The 24,191-nt window shown below is 39.4% G+C and overlaps 1 protein-coding gene across 5 annotated transcripts in view; it reads right to left on the minus strand.

Annotated features, from left to right (window-relative positions):
• LRFN2 (leucine rich repeat and fibronectin type III domain containing 2) overlaps nt 1-24,191 on the minus strand; it is a 158,090-nt gene that overhangs the window by 112,067 nt on the left and 21,832 nt on the right. Inside the window, exons 1-2 of one of the 5 annotated variants that reach the window (XM_051782884.1) lie at nt 13,943-13,965; nt 13,301-13,419 (exon numbers count right to left, since the gene is read on the minus strand). The exons of the other annotated variants lie outside the window; for them this stretch is intronic. The gene's annotated coding sequence lies outside the window, so the exon portion shown is untranslated. Of the gene's footprint in view, nt 1-13,300; nt 13,420-13,942; nt 13,966-24,191 lie in introns of those variants that run through there. 5 annotated transcript variants of the gene reach the window in all.

Consider the following 24,191-nt stretch of genomic DNA (forward strand, 5'->3'; position numbering starts at 1 on the left):
TCTCCCGCAGCCAAATGCCAGTGCAGGTAACACTGCAGATGCTGCCTGAGGGAACTGGATGGATGAAAGTTTGTTTTGCATGTAGATACAGCAGTAAAACTACAAACAACAAGGCATTTTCAAAAATCACAACCTATAACCGAGAAAAAACCCACATCTAGTGTCCTATCCAACCTTTTTCAGTGGTGTAACTTTATGTGTGGTACATATGTAAAGGTGCAACTGCTACATTTGCTGGCCCGACAGAACCCTTTCCCCACTCGTGAACACAGATACACTTATAGGCTGAATGGCTGCTTCGAGACTGAATGACATCTGTTACTGAGTCCCTTTTGCCATTTCTTTTGTTCATAGAGACCAGGTTTATTTACCTGTGAGTAATGCAATCATTCCAAGCCCACACTGGCAAATCCCCACTATCCTATCTGTAGCTTACAGGAGGCTCTGATTCACAAGGTCGATGCATAGATTTATAGGATTATGGCAGTCTAGTCTGATCTGCTTTATAAATTGACTCTGTAGGTCTGAATTTACCAAATTCAGCTCGGGGATCCTTCATGTATCACGCTGTGTTTATGCATGTGTGTGAAGACACAAGCATGTGAAAGCACATACCTATAATTACCTGCTCTAATGCCGTATAGTGCTGGGATGTGAAGTATCCTTGAAAAAAGAATGAAACCAGAGAGAAAATGAAATGGAAATGAAAAGGCAACACATCAGTGTTTACATGGCATGTTAATTACTACCTTAAGATGAGACCCTGTTATTCTAAGAGGTAGGGCTCTTCAACCATGCAGCATTCTTCCTCCTGATCATTTTCCCCTTCCCTCAGTGCTTTAACATCAGGGTTTCAATCAGAAAACATTTCCCATGTTTTCTTTCCTGTTTCTTTGAACTGTTTCAAGTCTTTGACTCTCCTCTTTTTAGTCAGCTCCTCCAATACACCTTCAGAGACACAAAGAAACAAAGAAAATAAAAAACTATCCAAGGGCATTGTATTAATATTTTCATTTTTGGCTCTAATCTGACATGCACAGCTAAAACAAAAGTAGTTGCTGTATTTGCTCAGAAGTGTGTGGAAAACTGCTGCATGCATCCCATCATATGCAGAGGTTGGAGTGAACATCATAACAGATGTCCAGGGGATTTTAATAGCAGCTAGTAGCTTCCTAGGGCATATTCGTGACTAGTATCTAAGCATACACAATGAGAAATTAAAACCTGGTCTCTCAGAAAAAGATGAGAACTCCCACAACAAAGGCATCCAGATTTCTGATAAGGTCCAAGATTCTTGGTCCACAAGCCAAGCTAAATTTGTTCAACACTTGGCATGCCCCAGGAATTGGCATATAGTATGGGGAAGGTTTGGGGGGGTCAAGTGGTTTATTGGGGATAATTTTTATGTATTTTTTGTTTTGTTTGCTTTTTGTTGATTTGGGGGCTGTTTTTGTTAGGTTTGTTTGTGTGTGTTTGTTTTTTTTCCCCCACAAAAAACCCCAACGAGATACATCTTACAAGCACTGTGAGGCTGGTTCTGTACACAGTGGTCTCTCATTCCTAGACCTTCCTAAACCAAAGAGCAGGAAGAACTGGTGTTTACTTTTTCCAAGGGTGTCTCTGAAAACCTCCTTGACTGGTTTACCTTCTTGAACATCGATATATTTATGTCTCACTCTCCATTAAGGGATATATTAATGTCAGGTAATGATTTTAAACTATATCCCCTTTGAGGAACTAACTTAAGTACCAGCATTCCCTAGGTGGATCCTTCTGTCATTGCAGAGAGCTTTAGTTTTTGGAATAGTATCAATTCTTATGTCCAATCCCATCAATCCAGTGAACACAGTGAGGAATGCCGCCTTTTCCCTGATAACTCCTGTTCCCTGATAGCAGAAAACCACCACTACCTAAACACATTCAAGGTGGATTTTATTCTTCTTTCCAGTTGAAGAACTTAGGTGCTGCTAGAGTCATGATACTAGCTTTAATGGGGGATTGACTTGATCTAATCTATTATACAGTTTAAAAATATATCTTCATCTTCAGCTGAGGGAGCTGGGGTTGTTTAGCCTGGAGAAGAGGAGGCTCAGGGGAGACCTCATCACTCTCTACAACTCCCTTGAAATGAGGTTGTGGTCAGATGGGCATCGGTCTCTTCTCCCAGGCAACCAGCATTAGGACAAGAGGGCATGATCTTAAACTCTGTCAGGGGAAGTTTAGGTTGGATATTAGGAAAAATTTCTTTACGGAGAGAGTAATCAGACTGGGCTGGGCAGGGAGGTTTTTAAGATGAGACTGGATGTGGCACTTGGTGCCATGGTCTAGTAACCAAGGCAGTGTTGGATCAAGGATTGGACTTGATGATCTTGAAGGTCTTTTCCAACCTGGTTGATTCGATGATTCTATGACTCTTATTAAATTTATGCACATAAATATATATATTAATAAAACTAATGTATAATTTATGTTGGCTATATAAAATGACATATATAATAATATTACAAAATGATGGCATATAGCTAGGTATAATTAAATATAATACATTATTGTATTGTTTGTAAATTATTATATAAATTATATTAGCATTTAATATATTAATAAATTAATAATTTTCTGCCATATATGCAGCCACTTGTTCTGTACTATTTGACTTAAATATCTGTTTTGAATGACAGGGCCCAATTCAAAATTACTCTTCTGGATACAAATCTTTATTTGTGCCTGAGTTTTCATTGAGTTTTATTTTCTTTTTGTTTCACTTTATAATTATAGTAGCTTCATGATTGGTACTAATTGTAATTGCTTAAAAATTCTGTGTTCCTAAATTTTCTGATGTATTTGCAGAAAATCCACCATTCATACCAATTGTAAAAGCTGCATATTAGTGTTGTCACAGGAAAATAAAACCAGAGCTTCTCAGAGAAGAATCATGTCCAGAGCTTATGTACTAGTCTACCCAAAACACAGCTGCATTGTATAAACAGCAATCCATTCACACCCCTGGGAAAATCGGATCACAAATAAAACTGTCACAACAGACCAAAATCTACATCTGAATGACATACATCCCAGTGAAATAAACAATAACAATCATCATCGCCATTATTATTAATAGGCATCGCCAGACAAATTCTTTGCAAACTGAGTCAAACATTTCTCTATTAGCTCACTCCTTCTGCAAATGGTCCTGATGAAATTCCCTTGACAATCCTAATGTGCATAAGACATTGATGGAAAATACTGAGTTATGAGCCCTTGCGTGCTGAACCAGCTGTCTGGAAAATGCATCTTGGGGGCAGTAACAATTTGAAATGCACTGTGAGATCCTTTATCATAAATTGCCTGCCTGCAGGATCATTCCATATGTCATAGAAGGGCATAAAAGTGAAGTACAGGGATGGACAAGAGAATGACCAGTAGCTGAACCAGAGGGGACATCAATTCCTTTAGTCTGACCATGGGGAGCAGTGGGAGAAAATGGCAGGCTAGCCCCTTGTAGCCCAAATGCTCTTCCGATCAAGGGTAATGGAAGTGAATGCTTTTACTTTAGAACAGTAGACTTTTTCTTCACAAGGATGTGGAAAATTGTAGACTTCAGTTTGGACCAGTAAGGGTAAAAACAGGACAGATCCACATATTAATTTTGAACCAAGTACAAACTAGGAACACAGAGAAGGCAAAAATCCATAGCAAACCACTACAATATGGCATAAAGCATGGTGAGCAGCCAGAGTCTGGAATCGGGGGTGGAAATTCCAGTTTGAGGGTTAAGATGGAAAGAGGGTCAAAACTCAAGAACAATGGGAATCCCTGTAAGAGTAAGTGAAAAAAATTTGAAGACCTGGAGCAAGGCCACTGCATGATTTCAGAAGCACAGAGCTAAGCAGATAAGGACCAGGAGTAAAGTTGAGCAGGACAGGGAGACAATATGAACTGGTACAGGGTAGGCATAAATATGGCTGTGCTATGAAAGTTGTGCAATGGTAAAGCACTCAGGAGAGGGTATCAGGGCTAGAAAGTAGCAATAAGATCCATGCCAGAGGCTGTACAGCTAAAGATGTTGTGTGAGATTCCTCTTGCTGCTGCTCAGACTCAGAGGCCAGCTCTGCTACTGGACTAGCTGGAGGCACAACCTCCCAGGAGACTGACTGCAGTCAAAGCATTCATGAACACTTGATTGCCAAGATAGAGCTGTATTAAAATGAAGGCAATCAAATCGTGACTTTCCAAACTATTGAGCTTGGTAATATAGTGATGACACTCCGTCATGCAAATAAAACCCAAAAGTTTGGATGATCAGTGTTCAGGCCATCTGTAATTTGATGAGATTGTGAGTAGGAATGTATCCGCTTCAAAAGGCATGGGTGCTCTGTTTGTGCAAGGACACAAACTACAGATTTTTGTACCAAAATCCTGGGAATACAAAGTGAAAATTAGAATCTGACAAACCCAGAAAAGGCTTCTTAATGTTTTTTAACCTTTCCTGCTTCTACCTAGGCTGTGAAAGTTGCAAATGCTTTGTTTTCTCTTAATATGGCATCAGAATCCAATCACACGAATAAAGGGACAGAGACTTAAAAAAAAAAAAAAAAAAAAGAAAAAATCACATCAAATAAACATGTCAATAAAATGCTTGAGTCCAGATTTAAGTTACCTAGAAGTCCATGAGTGCTTCAGTCTGGGTCCCTGGCTTATACAACCCTCTGTATTTCAGAGGAATTGTTTGGTAGTGATCTGACTCAAGGAACTCTAATTGAAATTAATCAGGTGCACAACAACCTTTGGATGTTTTGAACATTATCTTTTATATTTATAATACTACTGTAAACTTGTATTAAGGCAGAAGAGAGGACGCTCTGTACACTGATTCTCAAACACTAACAACAATATTGTGAAAGAGTCTAAAAGCACTCTGGTGTGGCATGAAGTCTCAATTTGTACTCGTGGCCTGAGAAATACAGCCTTCTCTCTGCTACCTCTTCTGTCAGCACCTTGCAGCACAGTTGTTTTTGTCATTGAACCACGTAAAACCTCAGAATCGAAGGAAGTGGAAGTCTGATGGGTCAGACAGTCACGTGAACTTATCCTTTGCAAGCAGTGTGTTAGTATGCTTTGCTTTTAAACCAAATGCTTCAGAAGCCTCTTGTAATGGCTTCCTGAAGTTCACTCTTTACACGTTCATCTTAGATAACATGGTGAAAAACGCTGCAAAGAAGGGGCATAGATAGATGGAGGATTTTTTTTTCTTTCCCCAGTGTCCTTTCCTTGTGAAATTTTTTTATTGAGAACAAGAACACAATGTTTTTTAAAAGAAGTTATGAATAGCAAATAGCTTTCCTCTCCCATTTTTCATGTACAAGTACTTCCACGACTTTTCAGGTAGTAGAGGTCCTGTTATGAGCTGCATTTACCACCTGGCTACTTTGCCCTTTATTAAGGGCATTGATGATGACCTATAACATGTCTGAAAGAGGAAGGACTTGTAGCTGGAAGGTGAGTGTCACAGAAGGTTTTAGAGCAGCTTGGCACAGCAGACTGGCAAAATGAACAATCTGAGTATCTCTGAAGAAACTCAGAGGAAGAATCCAGAAATTAAATGTCTGGGTTTCAGATGAGGCTTTCTAGCTAAAACTTGTGTACTTTTTGAGATCAAAAGGATTTTATACTTTTCAAGAAGTGAAAACTCTTTTTTTTCCTGACATCTAACAATTACCTTTTACTTACTCTGGGAAAACTGAAACACAGGAAAGTATGGTACTGTGCCTACTGCCAAATCATCCTGATTCACTGCCAGGATAGAAAGGAAGTTGGTGAGTCTGACTGCCAGGGAAGTGCTACAATAAAAACCCTAGTGCAGATATAGTCTGAACAACGTAAGGTGATTTATGGGTGTGTAATTATTTTTCCTGCTGAAATGGAGTAAGATATACTGAAGATAAACACTTTTATATTGTCAATAACTGTATTCACACTACAAGTTTTTTACCAGTTCAATTATATCAGCACAGTTAAAAATCAAATCTTCCTCATGTTGACCAGACCTAATGCATGTATGTAAGGTAACCATTTTTTCAACGGAAAATGGGAGAGAGAAAAACCAAAAGAATAAAAGGTAATTCTTTTTGGTGAAAAAGCAAAGTAGTTTGTAATTGGACTGATGGGTTTGAATAGATTCAAATCCTGTAGGTTAACAAGACTCAAAAGGACTGCAGAGTACAAGGACTCCTTGGGGTCATAATCCATCTTTGTACATTGTCCTGATTTATTCTTACCCCACTGTAAACAGATCACAAACCTTCTAGTAAATCTTCACTCTGCCTTAGACTGAAGACTTTCTACAGCCTCTGCCCTGTAGAATGGCATGCTTAATAAAACAACTCAGGGTTGAGCTTGTGAAGACTGTTTGGTTTGGGTTTTTCATACCTTTTCCTTGCTTTATCTTTAACACAGTATGTACTGATGGGAAGAATGTTCAAGGCAAGCTGAAATATTTCAGCATTATTTTAAGAGGCCCGAAATAGAACAGACATATGTAGTCTCCTGAGCAGTCAGGAGACAGAGTCATTCCCCCTAGTATATATGTTCTCATGTTTACCAAGCTTTTTATATGATAAAGTCTTTCTCTCATTTGTTTTAGGATGACATTGAACCACTAAGATGTGGTGTTATGAAACAGAGGACACATTAATTTGAAGTGGAACTTCAAAATAGCTGGCAAAATCTGAGTGCTGAATGAAAATTACTGTGTGGAGGTACAGCACTATTGGCAGTATAATGCTTTAGAGGTGACAGTAATTCAAAATTCACAGTGTCTGCTCTTGTGGAACCTACTGGTCCCATGGTACTACTGTATAACCATAGTGCCTTGGCCAACAGTCCCCTTGCCAATAAAACAGCTTTTATACATCCCCAGCCGTGTATGAACCACTGTAGAGTACATCAGAGCAGTTGCTTTTGCCTACACAGTCCCTGCAGGATTCTGCTTTCTCCTACCTTGCTTCAAAGCAAAAGCAGTCTCAGAGAAGCTGACAGAGATACATTAGAGAAATCCTAGTGTAAGCTGCAGCGAGGTGAGCCTTCATCCTGTCCTTCCCTGGAACGGAACCTGCTGATTTGAAAAGGGTTTGGGGAACCCTTTCTGCAAGAAGATTGTGGGGTAAAAAATTAATCTATTTCTTTCTATAATTTAAATTACTAAATTCTCTACTTTCAAATGCCAAGGGCATTCTTCTTGAAACACATGCTCCAGCAACCTAAATAAGGTAAAAAATTATAAGACTTAAGAAAACCCTAACAATTTAGGCTCAAACAGCTTAGGTTCAAAACCTTTCGTGCTGCATGAAGGATAAAACAGCTTTCGTGGTGCTTGTTGTAGATGAAGAACTAGTGCTTCCAGCTTCATTCTTCTCCTTTTAGCAGCTTTTGTTGTCCTCAAGTAAGACTTCTCACCTAGATTTTCAATTCAGAATTCTACAGAGTGCCATATTCTGTTGGCAAATTTACTGCAGTGCTAGAAATACGATCAGGTTTGTTAAGAGCAACACAAACCAATTATTTGATTTACCTGGCTTAACTGCTTTTGGATATCTGGCAGGACAAGTGCAAATGCAGTAGACAACAAGGGGGAAAACAAAGCATCTGTTTAAATCAAGGGAGAACCTTCCAGCTGAATACTGCAGTAAAACCAAATAATTTATATTTCTAACGGTTCCCAGGGCCCTTCTCTCCTTTTGGTGGGCTGTATTTACTGGCCTCTGTTATGTAGTTTAGGTTCAAAAATGTTCCACAAAAGCTTGTCTTAGCTGATAAATCTCCTTGAGAGAAGCCAAATATCTTTAACTGAGTAATTTAAAATATATTATCAAGGTAATTCACTGCTAATGCAAGACAGTGAGCTTAGTTTAGGGTTATTTTTCTGCATTCTCTGCAGCAATCAGCTTTTTGTGCAGCTTGGACACAGAGGTTTTCCTCCACATAACTTTCTTTGGGGAATACCAAGCATCAAGTTCATATCAGCACTGACTTGTTAAAAGAAGTCTATCACATTGCAGATGTGACACACATGAATTGGAAAAATACTTGGATACTGTTGTCAAGAACAGTGGTTTTTTCAGTCTGGTTATCATATCACACAGGTGTAAATCTTGGATAATGCTTGGAGAACTCTTTCCAGACAGTTATAAACAAACCAACCTCCTAAATTTGAGGCTTAGCAACAACCAGTCATCCCTCTCCCCCGGAAAACATTAATTCATCATCACTGCAGAGAGTCTACCCATCAAGTGATCTATAATAAATATCATCCATTCCTGTTTCTATGACAGTAATCAAGGTCCCATTCTGCTATACACTGTGTGAAGGATGACACCAGCAGTGCCCCTATTTTCAGGCAAATGTTGATCTACTCTCACAGCTAAATCCCCCTAGGAGTCACACTGCTAACCCAGCAGCCTGCTCATCAAGCCTGCTCACTGAAGTTTGATAAAGGCAGAGAGCCTGGAGAAATCCAGCATCAAGCTTTTGTACTAAGGCAACTCTAGGTGACCAGCCCAAGCCAATAGATTTTTTTTAATTTATTTTTAAGAAATCCTAGGGACCCCATTAACGAGCAATAATAGGGGTGGAAAACCCTCAATATACTTAATGCTGGATCTCATGTTCACTCTCTCTGTGCAGTGTTGGTGTATTCAAAGTGCTTGCCATGAGCATCTGAGCAGGAGAGTCTAGAGAAAGATTTTGCATCCATGCAAGAGCATATTTGTTATATCTATAGTACTTGCCCTGTTACTGTGAAAGAAATTCTCAAACGATTCAATTTGGACATCTGAAAAAACGAAATGCCTTTTTTTTTTTTTTGTTAAGATAAGTAGTTCTCTCAGTAGTATGAATGTACCTGTGGTGGGACAATCCATGCAATAAAAGGTTTAATCACAGAGGCCAGGCATTCACAGTTGGATTTCAATTAAAGTGTGTGTTATTTATACCTTTTAATTCCTTGCCTCCAGCCATATGTACCGACTACTTGATCATCGATGTAATAAAAGAAGGTGCACATGAAAAGGGATATGGATGAGAACAAGCTAGCTATTAACTATGGGATTATTCATTGCATAGGAGATGCCACAATAGTCTCCATTAACTCAAGGTCACTCCTCCCTCTTCATCCAGTCCATTCCACTTCAATTCTGTAAGTGACTGACAACTTAATCACACCTCATTTGTAAACATTAACAACCATATGGTGTTAAAACTTCACCATGCCCAAGAAACATGTGTTTTGTGGATGTTGTTATTACTTGTATGAAGGTGGCATGTGGGACAATGGCCTGGTCGATGATGTGACTCCTCCAGATGTGAGGTAAGCCACCCATGGTGAAGGTTTTTGGTCAAAAATGAATCAGAAAAAAACAAGAATTGGGAGTTCCTGGGAATGCTGAAGAAGCCAAAAATAGTGTTCACCTGATTTTAGGTTATCACAGCTTGGATCCTTATGCTTGTTATACTCCTGATCATCATCAATATATCAGTATTTTCTAGCTTCAAAGAATATTTGAGTGGTTGCAGGATAAAGTAACATTGATCTTTAGAGGCCAGAAGATAATTACACTGTGGGTCCATATTTCCTGCTCCACTCAGATCTTGATGTCCTCACTCAGACACAGAACTGGCATCAGAGAAATTAAGTTAATCTCTGCTCAAAGTGGTGGCACAATGCTGGGGCTACAATTTTAATTTTCACTGAATTTTCACTCAACCAAAAACCTCTGCAAGTTATTATAGAATTTTATTTCAGGAAGTCTAAAATAAGATTTTTGTCATTCAGGGGCTTAAATATCAAAAGCACACACACACAATAATAAATTGAGCCAACAGAAAAAACAGAAAATTCAATACTGTTATCATGCCAAGTTGTTTTGTGATTTCCTTCTGGTTTTTTGAGCTGTGGAGAAAGGGAACATACCCCTAAGCTTCCACTCACAACTAATAAAGGCTAAAAAGTAAATTTTTTTTTAGTGGCAGATGAGATGGTAGCATTGTTTATTATCTCCTGGAGCTGGGAGAAGAGTAAGTAGTTTGATATTTGTAAGAGTGGAATACAGTCCATAAAGAGTTCAGGTTTTAGATAGAAGCATGTCAACAAACAGATTGTTCAGATAACAGTAAAAATTAAAAGATGCAGATTGTGATGTGGTTCAGCACACCTGCTTTTAGATCTGGCTTTCAGCTGGAGCAAGTATTTATAAGAACTACAGTACATGTGTGCAAAGCAGTGTATGTTAAAATGAAACAGTAGGAAGGTGACAATACTAAGCTGATAATCACAGTTTTGGAAGTACAACTAAGACACTGTTCTTAAGTTCATCCTTTTCTGATGTAACACAACGTGAGAAGTAGTGGGTATGTTCAGGTCAAGAGGTTGTCCAGAGACACACAGCATCTTAAACAGATTCCCTAGTAAATCCAGTGATTTTTCAGCTAAACCCATGTCTGCGTAATAGGGAAGATTTTCACTCACTGCAGCTCAGAACCATAAGGAAGATTTAGGCTCACATGTGTTAGACCAATTAGAATGTAGCACAGTGTCTTTAATGCTTTTGACATGGAACTGCAGGTAAGCATCTACCATGGTAAGTCTTGTGGTCAAATTGATTTTTGAAAATGATACAAAAGCAAACACTTTTCTTTATCCCAAGATGGAAATGAATCCATCCTCAGAGCTGAGTTTTTCCATAACAAAACCCCCTTGAAACTACAGTTATTTGAAACCCAAAAGGAAAATTTTTGTAGAAACTGAATATATTCCGTATCTTGAATTTTACCAATCTAATTTCATGGGGTATTTGGTTTTCAAATTAGATCAACATCTTATTTACATTGAGGCTTCCACTGGAAGCCAGTATATTGTTAAAAGTCTTAAGAACTTATCTCATTGTTCCAATGTTTGATATTCTGTTTGAAAGCTGTTTCCCCCAAGAGTTACAACACATGTTCTATAGATAATAAATGTATAAAATAATATAGTCTCAAGCTCTTGGACAAGGAGGCCACAGTACAACCCCCAAAGGTTTATTATTGTCTTGGTCTGTCCTGCAAAGCATGATTGAGTATTCATGAGGAAACAGGAATTTGAATCATTTCTATCTCTGGTGGCCCCTGACTAGATATTTCACTATTGGTGAAATTGCTTCCATTTACACCTCAGAGCATGAAATGATCCTTGTCCTTGAATGGGTTCATGCATTCCAGGAAGTGAGATAGTGAGCCACAGTGTAAATACAGCTTCGCATTTGTAATTCAACTCCACTCCCACGTGGCAGCAGAAGGACACATATTCCTGTCTGACAGTTTTCTGAACTGACACTGAAGTTTCATGTTCTGATTCTCCTTTTCTTAACACCACCAGTGCAAATTACTGCAAATCAACATGCTGGCATTTTAAGTTCTGATTTGCAGGTTTATAAATGATGAGAAGTATAATAGTGGAGAATTAAAACCTGATTCCATACAGAGAAATGGGCAAGTGTTTACTGACTTCTAACCTGAGCATATAGATATATACATATATGCAATTACTTTTTTTTTTCTATGAAAATATATTTAATTGGCTCAGGCATGTTTTCCTTTCTCTAACACACATAAAAAACACAGAGTGAGAAACCCTCATGAACTCTTGGAGACTTCAGATAATGACAAATTAAATAATACATGTTTGTCTTCATTTCAATAAATTAGTGATAACTCACAGATAATTGTCTGTTTCTTAACACTCATTACAATATAAATCTATTTTTCAGTTAAAAATGTCTGTATAAGCTTAGAAAACTCAGCTTTTGTTTGTCTAATAATTAAATGTTCTGCTCTTGATGCCTTTCTTCAAACTCATGAAATTAGCATTTTGTTCTTTGCCCTTTAATGCTATACATATTTATTTTGTAATGAATCCCCATTGTAGTGTCTTCAGCTAAAATGATAAGAGAGGAACACAAAAGGGATTCAGCCTTTTTTTCCATTTTCTGTTCATACTTTATCCCCAAGTAATGCAAGTGAGAACCCAAAATTCAAAATAAAGGATAACCCTAAAGTTCAGGGAGTAATGAGACCATCTGCATTCAAGGAAGGATCCTGGGGCTTTGAATCATTGCACAAGAGCCATCAGCAGGGAAGTCCCTTGCTCAATTTGTTTTCCAAGGCAACTCATCACAACTCTCATGGCAAAAGCAGTTCTTTAGGAGTCCCCTCACTTGCTGGCTTTTGGCTGCACTAACAATATTCATGGTGTAACTACACTGGAACTGCACACTAGTTTTGATCACTATATGAATAAGTATATGCTGCTGTTTCACCCTACTTTTCATGCAGCCTGCCCTATACCCAATTGCAGTTTCAGCCCCCAGAATGCCCCTGTTTTCCACAATCCACCCATCTTCTTCTCAGGTTAGTTTCAAGGTTCTTAACAGAAAATTCTACACAGGATTTGTAACACTTTATAGCCTGTAGGAAAAGATCATATTTTGGCTCCTGGTAAAGAATGTTCCCTTTATTTGGGATCAATGTATTGCTTTTGGTCTTATGATTTATCCTGTGTTAGGACATCAGAATAGACTGATAAGAATATGAAAGCTCAAGAACCTTCTATCCAGGTTCTAGACTTCTGCGCAAGACAATGAATCACAGACATTTATCCTTAATGTGCCTGACTCCACTCTACTGAGGTTGCTATTGACCACAGGCCTTGCAAACTCCAGTCAACAGATGCTTATCCAAATTAAATCTACCAGTTTTTGGAAATTCTCCAAACTGAGTCTCCACCAACAACGTATCTTCGCAAACTAGCTATCAGCACATAAATCCCATCTTCTCAGCACTGAGACCAAAACAGACATTTCAAAGAGCTTCAGACTTCTTAGATTAACTTTTACAATGGAGTTGGCAATAGCAAACAAATGTCATTTAAAGAGGAACAAGCAGTAGAACAGTATTCTTGGCTGGCATGTGGCTATGACTACATACCTGATGACTACTATGATAAACAAGGGGAAGAGGGTATTAAAGGTTTGGGCTTAAGACTTTGTTTGTTCCTTGTTTTCTTTTTGCTTGTCTTCAGAAATCTGATTACAAAAAAACTGGAATAAACACTTGCCCATCAGGAAAATGGGAAAGGATAGTTATAGCCTAAAGGGACTCACAGCTGCTTATGGAGCTACTACATCGTTGCAGGTACAGAACATGTTATTTTCACTATGAGAAGCAAATTTAGATCAAATCTAGCTGTTTGCAAGGCATTAGGTCGATTTACCTTTTAGTTTATAGGGATAGCTGGCACAATTCATTTCTCTGAATGCAGTGCATTAGATTCATACTGTTTTTTTCCACACTGTTAAGTGGCAGCAGCATGTCACTTTAGATGGACTTCATCTTTAATAAATGTGGAATACAACATTTCAGTGGGAGAGAAAAAAGCCATCTCAAGCTTTTGTAGGGTCAGGTCGTCTACTTCTTGCTTATTTCAAAGAGAATATCCTTTACTAGGATACACACCAAGACCAGTACATCTGGTAGTAGGGAGTATAAAAGAGTTTTCATGTCAGCTTGGTCATACAGGTCAGCAATTTCCCTGAACTGGCTATTTCTATTTCGGGTAGATCAGGCAAATATGGTCACACACTAAAACTGCTTTGCCGGAGAGCAGTGATGGTCTAAATGGATTTCCCTCCCTGTCTGTTATTTTCAGGAGCCCACAGGTACAGAAAATTTCAATTTTAACTGTATCACACTCCTAGGGTTTTACTCTAAGGCAACTTCCAAGAAGAATACAACCCACAGAAGTGTTTCCCAAGGATACTATGTCTCCCATTCTTTTCTCACATAGTAAAAGACAACTGTTCATTGCATTTCACCTTCTTGTTGTACCCATTTCCCACATGTTTATGGGCTATACCTTTACCAGTGGGAAGGAGGAGCTAAAGCCATTCTTACTTAAATTCTATTTTCCTATGATGTCATCATGTTAACCTCTGTTCAACAGAGGTTCCTGATTTCTATATACTTCAAGCTGATGAGGTAACCAGCAGAGGTGAGGAATAACAACATTTCTTCTCCTGGTTCTGGTATGTACAGATTTCTCTCTTCTCACTCCAATACCCTTCCCCCACCTCCCACAAAAAAAAAAAAAAAAAGAACAAAAAAAAAGAACAAAAAAAAAAAAAAAAAAAAAAAAAAAAAAAAGAAGACAAAAATCACCCATATTTCTCCTTGTTCAAAAATTAGCTCATTACCAACCATTCCAGCCTGACTAAGGAAACATTTGAGGTAAGGGGATGCCACATACACCATATGGTACGCTTCTTGTTGCAGCAGTTTCCAAGTATACAGTACAGATTGTACAATCTTCTTTAGAGAGCTTAGCCAGAAAAGCGCATTTCTTTTTATTTAACAGCAAATGCAATTGCTGCCTAGAAGAAACTGCTTCCTTGGCTTTGGAAACTGAAAACATTCCTGAAATCATTATGAGGTGAGATGAAAACAGGATTAAAGGAAAATAAGTGGCACATACTGCCAGGAGCAATTTCCAATAAAATATATACCACGTGCCCTGGGAAGGAGATGGCTGGGGACAGAAATCATGTCGTCTCTGCGTCTGCCTTACATGTTGATTTAGAGACTCCTCTGAGCAGAAACTGGGTAAAGCTGGTCCGATGTATAGAGGTAGGACAGTTAGCTAGATCTTAATGTTGGATAGAAAAGTCCATGGATTTATGGATCTTTCGAAAAACAGCCACAAGAGAACAGTCCCATGAAAATATGGACTTTGTTGCTCACTGACCAACATTCAATTAATCACCCGAGGAGTGGAGAGAAATACAATCATCCCTAACTATTTTATTAGGATGTTTGTGCATTGCATAGTTAGCACAGTGTATTTGGCATCTATTCTAGAAAAACTTTGTCCTTCACTGTCAACAGAGGGCATGAGAATATATTTCTTTATGTAGGGGCAGTTGGTCTACTTCACATTCCTCTATCAAAACAATCTGGAGGGTATGCCAGACTGAAATCTTCAGTACTTTCTTTCCAGGTACTGAATACCCCCAGCCACCAACACCACCTATTTCCACTGACAACAGTGCCAATTACCCCAAAACAGATGAAATTATGCCTTATGTTTCCTCTTCCTTAAAATAAAATTAACAACAGCAACAACAAAAAAAAGTTGATCTTTCTTACAGACTGATGAAACCACCAGGTCTTTATCAAGTACTCATATATTCATGCTAAGAGACTTCTGCTAGTAATGTACAGCTTCATAACCACATGAAATATGCAGTGGTTCAGAGCTGAATGCTCAGACAGAATCAAACAGGTGCCCTTGCCCTCCCCCTTATTGAAGTAGCCAGAGATTTACTTTTATTCCATTTCTGCTGTTGACTTATATTTCATCACTTCAAAAAACCAACTACAATCTATAGTGGAGGGCTGGATCTTAGATCACAGACATAAAAGGCAGAAGAGACCATCTTTTCGACGAGTGTGAATAAAGTGCCCTAATAAGAGATTGGTCAGATATTAAGGCATCTCTCAATTTATGTCAATCAAAACAGCTTAAGTTAGCACTTTAAAAGAAAGCAAGAATTTTATGGTCTTTAAAGATTCAGCACATCCACTGTTTCCACGTAAAATTGGGCCTGATTGGTATTTTCTGAATTCATGTCTCAGGTATATTATTTTTGTCTCTTCGCATATTCCTGCTCTGGCCTTCCTTCCTTTACAAACTGGTTACTTTTTGTTTATAAAGATATCTACATGTTTTTAACTAGAACATAGTCATCTGTTGAAACAACAAGTAAGAAGGTTATTAAATGATAAAGTTCCAATTTCTATAACTTTTAATTACTGAAACAAGATTATGTGAATGCCAAAGGGAAAAGACAATACAACATTTATGAAACACCGTGTAGAACATTTGAGCATCTCTGGAAAACACATCAAGTTTGTCTGGATATTGCAGAGCCCTGAAAAAAAAAAGCCTTTTACCTTAGAAATTTCAGTGAACATTTTGAGGCCACTTCAGAGGACACTTTTTCAGGAAACAGAAGGCAGATCTCATGGGATACTTCAGGTTTACACTAAGATGTACTGATAAAGTTAAAAATTAGAAACACTGTGAAGAGGAAACGTGGAGAATTAGTTTCACAGAGTTTCACAGAATATTGTGAGTTAGAAGGGACCCACAATGATCAGTGACTCCCACTCTAAAGTGAATGGCCCACACAGGGATGAAACCCATAGCCCATAACCTTGCTCTAACCAACCGAGTTAATCTCAGCATTAAAAAAGAATGTTTAGTTTCAAGACTTTTTGACCTGATGGAAAGCACAAGAGGTGGCCAACAAAACAGGGAAGTTTAAAGTGTTACAGCAGTGTCAGCAGAATGTGCAGTACAAACACTAGGAGAGAAGACAGAGGTTGATGACAGCAAAAGTGGACAGGTGTTACTGTCAGACCTCTTTGCATACCCAATCCACTCACCCATTCATGTTGGGCATCTTAATACTTTTTTCCACCAGAAAAGCCCCTCAACAGGAGAAACCGTATCAAAGAGGGCCCTTTTCAATCTATGCACTGAACCCACTAACATCTCCTGCTGACAGCAGTGATAGATTTTGGTGTGGACACCTCTAAAACACTTCCTCCCTATAGCCAAGATACGCCAGCCCCTAACATCAGTTGCCCCATACACACACACGTCAGCAGACTCTCCAGGAAATTATCTTGCCTTGAGGGGTAAGAACTCCTCTGATGCAGCTAATTTGCACCAAAAATCTATTCATTAAGAACAGATCAAAAAAAACAGAGCACACACACACAACAAACCAAAACCCAACAGCGAACCAACTAACCAACCAACCAACAAAATAAAAAAGCAAAACCCACCCCTAAACCACCACCAAACAAAAGAAGCAACAAAACCCCCTACACTAAACAGAAAACTCTTTCTCTTCACTACAAACAGATGGTCTCGCCTCTTTGAAAGAAAGTAATTTCAGGAACAATACTCTGGAAACAAAGAAAGTCACTGCTAGTAAGGACAGCTAAATAACACAGTAAGTGTTGTGAATAAACTCTGAGTGGACATAGCAATATCAATGTTTCATATTTTTATTCAATGAAGATTAAAAGAACCAGAGAATTAAGCACTAACACAGTTAGCTATCATAAAACCCTCCTAGAAGGACTCTTGTGCTCAAACTTCAGTGTAATCTCTCTTCAGGGGAGTGGCACCTGTCGTTTACCGCTGAGCAGGATGACTGAACAAACAAAACTCAATTAAAAAAAATTATTGAAAGGGCAGAGTCTCAAATCTGTTCTGTGGTGTGGAGGGATCTTTCCCATAATGAGGTCATCAGTGACTCCCCTCAAGTCACATAAAGAAAAGACAATGACATCAGCATGGGGAAGAGTGGGGGGGAAGAGAAGGGGGGAAATAAGAAAACAATCAAACAAATAAACAAGCACACACACACAAAAAAAGGCAGCATTCCTGGTTATGTCAAAGTGATGAAGGCACAATGCTTCCTGTTTTCTTACAGCTTCTTTTGATATTCTTCAGGTTATAAAGAAAGAGAAGCCCTTTTTTCAGTTCATGTTCATTACGTGTCTGGACTGACACTATCTGTGCAGTCCAGGATCATGACAGTACAGGCTTCCCTGGAGCAGCAAGGAACCGTATTAACAAATGATCCATTCCTGGACCTGGAACAAAACTCATTTCAATGGTAAGAACTGCCAGGGAATCTAGGCTCTTTATGTTAAGGGCTACAGCATTGCTCCATACAACAGTTGTGTATCATAAAAAGGAACAGGACTCAACATCCAAGAAGTTCCTTACAGGCCTATGTCCATGTGTAAGTCAATAGTGTTCACACACAGAGCTTATTGACTTATTGAGTATAGGTTTATTGACTTTTTTGGGCTAAACTTACTGCATCTGTGGCCAATCCTTGGCATTCTGCTGCTCTGCATTTTCAGGTTTCTTTTGTGACAACCTCTTGTTCCCTAACATTTCAGGGGCTCCATCACATCTCCTTATCCTGCGCCAACATTCCTAAAGGTTTCCCTTATCACTCTGTGTCATTCTTCTCTTCTCCTCCCATCATTTCCTCTGTCCTGGAAGAAAATATTCAAAAAATAAGGGTGAAGAGGGACAAAAGTTGAAATGATAGAGTCACAGAACAGTTAAGGTTGGAAGGGAGCTCTGTAGGTCATCTTGTCCAATCCTGCTGCTCAGGAAGGGCTACCCATAGCCAGCTGCCCAGATCAAGTCCAGATGGCTTTTGAATATCTCCAAGGATAGAAACACCACAGCCTCTCTGGATAGCCTGTTCGTATGCTTGGTTAACCTCACAGTGAAAAAGTGTTTTCAGATGTTCAGATGGAGCCTCTTCTGTTTCCACTTGTGTCTGTTACCTCTTGTACTGTCCTTGGCACCACTGTAAAGAGCCTGGCATTGCTTGTAGAGGAAGCCAGAACTGGTTATCATTTTCTTGCTGTTTAATTGATAAACACTTAGAAGCATGAAGGAAGTTGAGATCATACTAAACAGCAGTATCATGTCGTGTTCTCTGCCCTTTTCTTATTTTGTTTGTTTTTTAAATTCAGGAGGGTTCTATTGCATGGTACAGTCGTAGCAAGGTGGGAGTATTCATGAGCTTTGATGTTTAATGCAAAGAAAAACTGTTCAGTTTTAAATAGGACCCTTGTAACTAAAGCTATGGCATTGTTTGTGGGGTACCAACTTGAACCCAGGAAAGAAATCTGAGCTAGCAAATTTGTTGTTTCAGTCCACTTAAACTTCTAGGAAAACTAACTTCAGTACTCTTTGTGATCACCGCTACATTGGATAAAGCAGCTGTACATACATCTGTGTATGTACACACAACAGTCACTATGAGAGTGAAGCATACTATCATGCTCTTGGAACTTGATTTTCTGTAATTTCTTGCCAGCAATGAAAAAAGAAATAATATTCCACCAACACTGATCTCAGGAGCTTTAAAAAAAAGATGATGATAAATGAAAGTGGGGCATTGGAATTGCTATGAAAGGAATACCCAAAGAGGTAACAGGGTACCAAGGGGTTAGCTTCAGAGAGTACCTAAGGAGAGCCATGTGATCTGTGCCCTCATGGTGAGCTGTCTGGAGAGATGCCAGTGTAGCAGGTGTGGGGAAAGGCTGCTTAATGTAAACATCTGATTGTTTGGGACTTAGCACAGCCCATCCATTTAATAAATGCTAATGGTCATGCACTGTACAGCTCTTTTCAAGTACATTATCGGCATTTGAAAGCAAAAGACTATTTGCCCAGAGACATCCACATGGAGCTATTTTGAAGAGATTCCCCCACAAAAAAATTACAGAAGGAATGCCAGTCAGAGGTGCGGCAGGATGCAAAATTAACATACCCCACAACGAGAAGGAAAAACACCCACTGAAATCCATACCCAGCAGCCAGGGCTCAGCTGGCACGTGGGTGGCAGGCAGCCAGGCTGGCCTGAGAGCTGGCTGGCTCAGCAGCTGTAGCTGCACGTCACCCACGGGATCCACACCACTTTCTTTGGCAACTGTCAGAGAACTGACAACACAATCACGTGTGCCAGTTACAGCCCTCTGCTGAGCGTCACAGCATTAAATGCTGAACGCTGGCCAAAGTTTTCCCAGGTTTTCCATGAGACTGGCACTTCCGCTGATTGGTCTAGTGTTGCTTGGACACTGTGAGCCAGCTGCTCTGCTCCAGAACGGAGGTGCTCCCACACCACTCCAAAATCCATCTGTGCAGGGACTTGTCTGCTGTTATCGCTCCCTTCGTGCTGCTCAGGCATGCTGCGCTTCAGCAGTAGGGGGGTTGGACTATGCAGTCACTTGTGTCTATTTCTGCCCTCACATTTAACACAATGTTAGGTCCTTCCTCATTCTCATTGGATGAAAAAGCTCCACTGTGTGTGCAGTTGCAGTGTTCATGAAGTACATTCAAAACCCATATCTTCTCCGTATGCTGTAGATCTTTCTCTGTGATGCCCATTCAGAGAGGGCACAGAGAGCATAAATGTGAGGTGGAGCAAGCTAAAAGCACCATCAGTCCTTGGATGTTAGAGGAACACAGAAATGTGCATGCCTTCAGAGGTACCAGTCCTGCCTGAGAAAAAATCCCACTCAGTCTTCTGTGAAAGGATGTGGGAAAGCAAATAATTTGCTACACTGCACCCATAACTCCCAGAAACTCCATAGCTATGTAAGTGGGGTAGAGGAACCAGATATACAGTGACAGATGAGGCCACCTCAAAGCTTTTGAGGAACACGGTGAGAATTTCACATCCCCAAGGATGAAAAGTTAAGCCTCTAACAGGGATATATAACTCCAGCCATGGAAAGAAACAAGATCAAGATAACGGACAGAAACAGATGAGACACCAACAGAGCTGAATTTGCTGTTTGCCAGGGAGAAGGATGGTGGCTGTGCTTCTGCGGCAGCGACTACTGCTTCTTTTCCATAAGCCCTCTCTCAGGTTCAGCTTTCCAGGCTCCTAAACACATTCAAAACAGTACAGAGAACCACAAGGTGCTCTGTTTCCTGCCCTCCCCCGCAGTTGTCTGCTTTACTGGCAAGCACCCACTTTGCCTGAGCCTAAAGTGATCCTTGAGAATTTTGCTGGCTGACACTGTAAAACTTGGAGTACAAAATAATACCATAAGGGTATGAACAGGTGCCATGTTACTAAGCACAGGAACAATGTTCAGAAACCTGGGGTTGGTCTCTGTTCCTTTCAAAAAAACCAAACAAACTACCTTCTGGCTGAGCAGGTGGCAGTGACAGGTAGGAGAGACCCATTAATGATGTGAGGCTGGCACTCAACCATCATACGGCCTCACACTGCATGTCCCTAGGAGGATGCTGGGAGCAAGGAGCTCATGTCTTGCTAAGATACTTACTGTAGAAACTAGTTAGTTCACAGGGCCCAAAAAGCAATGCTATGCTTCGGTCAAGCAATAAAAAATATGTTAGTTCCAGCTGTAACTGTACTGTTTGTAAGCATATTCCTACCGACAGGTAGTCCGCATTGAAATGTGCCAACATATTCCTTGTGCTCAGCCAGAAATGACATGACGCATGTAATCAAGGCAAAACAGGCCATTAGAAGCAAGCACATCCATCTGCCAAATAACAATAAACTCCCTAATTTCTACAAGTTTGTGCAGCATCTGCTTTACCTAGTAGCAAAATGGTTTTCCAAGATAGTAGCAGAACAAGGAAATTTTTTCTTCTTCTTTCCCCCTTCTCCATCTAGAGATGGTATAGGTAGTAAATACTGATTAACCCCAATTGACACCTTTATTTCCACAAAAAAAGGTACATCTTCTGGCTAATTAGGCTAAGTTGTGTGTTTTACAGGACTTGGGAAAAAATACATTCTAACACTTTTCCTCATCCATCTTCTTCTGCTCATCAGACAGGAGATGTGAGCAAAGAAATTCCATACTGTCTTACTAGTTAACTAAACAAACCCAAAGACTGGAAAAAGTTTTTAATATTAAAGAAACAGAACCTAAGAACAAGGTTTCAAAATGAATTCTTGCTATTCATGGCAAACAAAATATTATGCCACAAAAATATTTGTTTCTTCGATGTAGTACTGCAATGCAACACAAAGCCACATTGATATGGTGATGACTCCCAGATAAACATTTCTCCTGCACAACAAGAAACCATTTCAGATCTTGTCTACAGTGCTCTTCTGCAAGAGATCATTAGACTCTAGATTTGTCAAATACAGAACTTCTGATAGCATCAGTTTCAGTTTTAGTTATAGAAAGAAAAGATTGAGTCTTCCTATAGACACATGGAAGTGGCAATCAATCATCTGCACTGTGATTACACAGCTACAGATGTGGAGATAATAGGTTCTCGCTTGTTAATTTTGTTCCTCCAAAGTATTTCTGATTTGGAATGAGATTTTTCAAGCTTAAATGGTTTTTTGGGGGGAAGGGATTTCAATAAAAAGAAATACAAAAGAAGATAGCCTTGAATATGTTATTAAATACAATACGAATTTTTTTCTTCATAATTTATAAGGGTTTTTACATCTCTTTGGAAACATGCCAGTTTTTAAAGGGGTGAGTGTCACTTCAAATAGAAGGTACCGAGACTTACTCTAACTTTTCACATGTGACAGTTTTCAGCCAGTTTCATGCCATCCAGATAAGTTAAATTTCCCCTCAATAGCTGGACAGGATGTATGTTTCTTTTAGGAGAGGTTAGTCATAAAAGAGGGTAGCAAATCTCTACACTTAGTCTGTTGAAACCCACAGAGGGGGAAGAAAACCAGAGCCCTTTAGTTACCTGCTAGTTCAGAATGTCATTTACCCAAGGCAGGAGACATGATCTCTGTTCTTCCTGACTCAGACATATTACAAGAAAAGCACCTCTTGCATCTCAGATGCCCACACTGCTGGTCATGCTCACCCACTTGCTCTCTCTAACCTGGACACGTGCCCATTTTTAATGGTGCGTGTGCAGCAGAAGCCACCATAAGCAAACTTCAGAGCAGCTGGGAGACTACAGAGATCTGCCTGAGGATGGGAAACAGGAGTCCCTGTTCCTAGTCTACATCAAGAGGAACAAGGCTTTGAAGCTAGGCTGTAATATTCTAACTAACACCCAAGTCTGGTTATTCCACCTTTCCTTGTGGAAGCAAGAGGAAAATGTCTGAAACCACAAAATTGCTCTGCAGGGTAAAATGGTATCTAGTCCACTAATATTACTGCTGCCTTTTGCCCTGGCCTTTAACTCTGAGGGCCTCCTTGGAATTTAATATGGTTTCTCCTTTCTGACAGAAGTAATTCTTTGACCTGCAGTCAAATCACACTGTAGAGGCTTACCTAGCAGAAAACTCCTTTTACATGGATTCTGACTTGCTTCTGTAATCAATGTTCACAACCTCAGGGAAATACAAATATCAAACACCTCAGAAAACACTTATCACCTCCTCTCCTTCTGAACAAGAGATGAGGGGACAATGTATGATTTAGCTCAAATTATCTGCTCTAGTGAGATTCAAGAATTGCTGTCAGTAAGTAGGATACCTTCTGGGACTTGGGGAAAGGAAGGACTTATTCAACTATCATTGAACCATAATTGAAAGTTTAGGTTTACTTGAATCAGGTTTAACAGGAGAGTTAGGACATTTTATCTGTCCTCTAAGCCTGTACTCCTTTCCTTGTTCCTTTGTGAAACAAAACCAGTCTGTTGCATGATTTACCAAGCTAAAAAAACAATGCATCATTATCATATTAGAAGAAAATTAATTACCTTCCTCAAAGCAGAAACTGGTGGAACGATTTACATTCTAGATCTCCAGTGTTAAACTTCCCCAAACAGTGCTATGTGCATGTTAAGCAAAGGTTTGAGTACTTCTAGTAGCACCTTTTCAATACTGTTGTTAATGGGAGAGTGCAATGCACAGAGGATGGTTTTGTCCTAGAGAGTGTTTATTATTTTAAATGGTCATGGCTGGGAAGTATGTCTGTGTCTTCACAGTAAGTAGTTTTTGCAAAAAATATTACTGACTAAAGATTTTTTTATATAGACATAATTCTAAACCTAAACTGTCTCCTTCATTTCTCAAAAAAAAAACCCTAAAACCATAAAGACATTTCAGTGCAAATCTCTGTTCTTTCACTACAATTCCCCAGTTCAAATGAGGGACTCTGTTTATAGTATTATAAAGTATTATAAAAGGATGACACATAGCATTACTGTAGTAAGACTGACTTTTCTTTCCCCCTGGTCTTTGTAACAAAACATGAATCCAGGTGACAAAAGCAGATGCATCTAACTGTCTTTGTCTCAGTTATCTCTGGATGCAAATAATGAAACTCCAAACGCTGTATGAAATCTTTTGTGGCACATTGTACAGAACTCAAATCTCTTCTCAGCCACAAGAATAGAACAGACCATGTCTCTTGTGTCTCTCTTGTGCTTGTCATGTAGTCACTTATAAAGGATTTACTCTTCCCTTACCACAGTATAGGTGGGGCAGCATAAGACAACATAAAAGAAACACGTGTTACAGGAAACAAAAGCTCCCACTGAAATGCAATGCAACACGGAAGACTCAGCTACTAACAAACTGACA

This window comes from Manacus candei, unplaced genomic scaffold, assembly GCF_025592945.1.
Source record: "Manacus candei isolate 608988 ecotype Guabito, Panama unplaced genomic scaffold, ASM2559294v1 h1tg000017l, whole genome shotgun sequence".
NCBI lineage: Eukaryota > Metazoa > Chordata > Aves > Passeriformes > Pipridae > Manacus > Manacus candei.